This window comes from Geotrypetes seraphini, chromosome 10 (assembly GCF_902459505.1).
Source record: "Geotrypetes seraphini chromosome 10, aGeoSer1.1, whole genome shotgun sequence".
NCBI lineage: Eukaryota > Metazoa > Chordata > Amphibia > Gymnophiona > Dermophiidae > Geotrypetes > Geotrypetes seraphini.
The window spans coordinates 27,951,591-27,953,300 of NC_047093.1; positions in this window are offsets into that span (position 1 = coordinate 27,951,591).

Consider the following 1,710-nt stretch of genomic DNA (forward strand, 5'->3'; position numbering starts at 1 on the left):
TTTTTCCTTCCTTTTATTCTTGGGTGTGTCAACTATCAACACACAATGCATTTCATAAGAAAAGTGAGTTTGTATCTAACAATCATCCTTTGTTTGCTCTGAATACTTTGCTACTGGCAGAACTCCATTCTCTGTTGATAAGCAGGATGAACAAGCCACTGAAGTAGGTGACATCATCCACTGGTACTTAGATAACTATCTCAGAAAATATAGGTTTACAAGGAAAGTTTTTTACCGTATGCACAAAATTAACCCACATGCCCTTAAGCTGAGCAAGAGTCCTCCATCTGCAGCTCTGCCAGTGGGAGGTGCTGTTTCACTATCACATTTTTTCATTAGCGAGGGATAGGCAAGCTCTGAAGGACTCCAGGAAACCTGCCAATCCCAAGCAATTAAAAAGACAATATTGAAGGTCCCCCAGCCCCCACTGATTGCAATGTAGTTGGAGTTCCCCTGCTCAGCTTAGACCAGGGATCTCAAAGTCCCTCCTTGAGATCTGCAATCCAGTCGGGTTTTCAGGATTTCCCTAACGAATATGCATTGAAAGCAGTGCATGCACATAGATCTCATGCATATTCATTGGGGAAATCCTGAAAACCCGATTGGATTGCGGCCCTCAAGGAGGGACTTTGAGACCCCTGGCTTAGAGGGTCCATATGGCCAGAATCAGATTGTTCAGAATAATATACATAATGTTGGTTATTATTAGGATTACCAGTTGTCTATATTTACCCGGACATGTCCACATTTTAGAGGACTGTCCAGGCATCTGGACGGCTTTTAAAAACCCGACACTTTGGGTTTTGAAAAGCTTAGAGCTCGGGGCCGCGTCTGGAGGACATCTGCGCATGCATGGATGCAATGCAGTGATGTCACATGCATGCGCGCAAGCATGTCACATCACTGTGTCACATCCACGCATGGGCAGATTCCTTCGAGACGTGGTCCAAAGAAACGAGGTTTGTGTAGGGCCGAGGTTGGGGGATGGGCGGGGCTTTGGACAGATCAGGGCGGGGCCGGAACAGGTTTTTGGCTGTGCATCCTCTTTTTGCCCAGCAAAAATATGGTAACCTTAGTTATTATAGATTTTCTGGTATATTTATTCAATTTTCTATACCAATATTGGTCGCCGTACCTTAAGAAGAACATGGCGTTACTCGAGAGAGTCCAGAGGAGAGCGACACGTCTGATTAAAGGGATGGAAAACCTTTCATACCCTGAAAGATTGGAGAAACTGGGTCTCTTTTCCCTGGAGAAGAGGAGACTTCGAGGGGATATGATAGAGACATACAAGATCATGAAGGGCATAGAGAGAGTAGAGAGGGACAGAAAGAGAGAGAGAAAGCGAGACAGAGAGAAATATATATAGAGAGAGATAGAAAGAAAGAGAGAGAGAAAGGGAGAGACACAGAAATAGAGAGAGAGAGAGAGAAAGGGAGAGAGAGAGAGAGAGAGATTGGAGAAACTGGGTCTCTTTTCCCTGGAGAAGAGGAGACTTAGAGGGGATATGATAGAGACTTACAAGACCATGAAGGGCATAGAGAGAATAGAGAGGGACAGATTCTTCAAACTTTCAAAAAATAAAAGAACAAGAGGGCACTCGGAAAAGTTGAAAGGGGACAGATTCAAAACAAATGCTAGGAAGTTCTTCTTTACCCAACATGTGGTGGACACCTGGAATGCGCTTCCAGAAGATGTAATAGGAAAGAG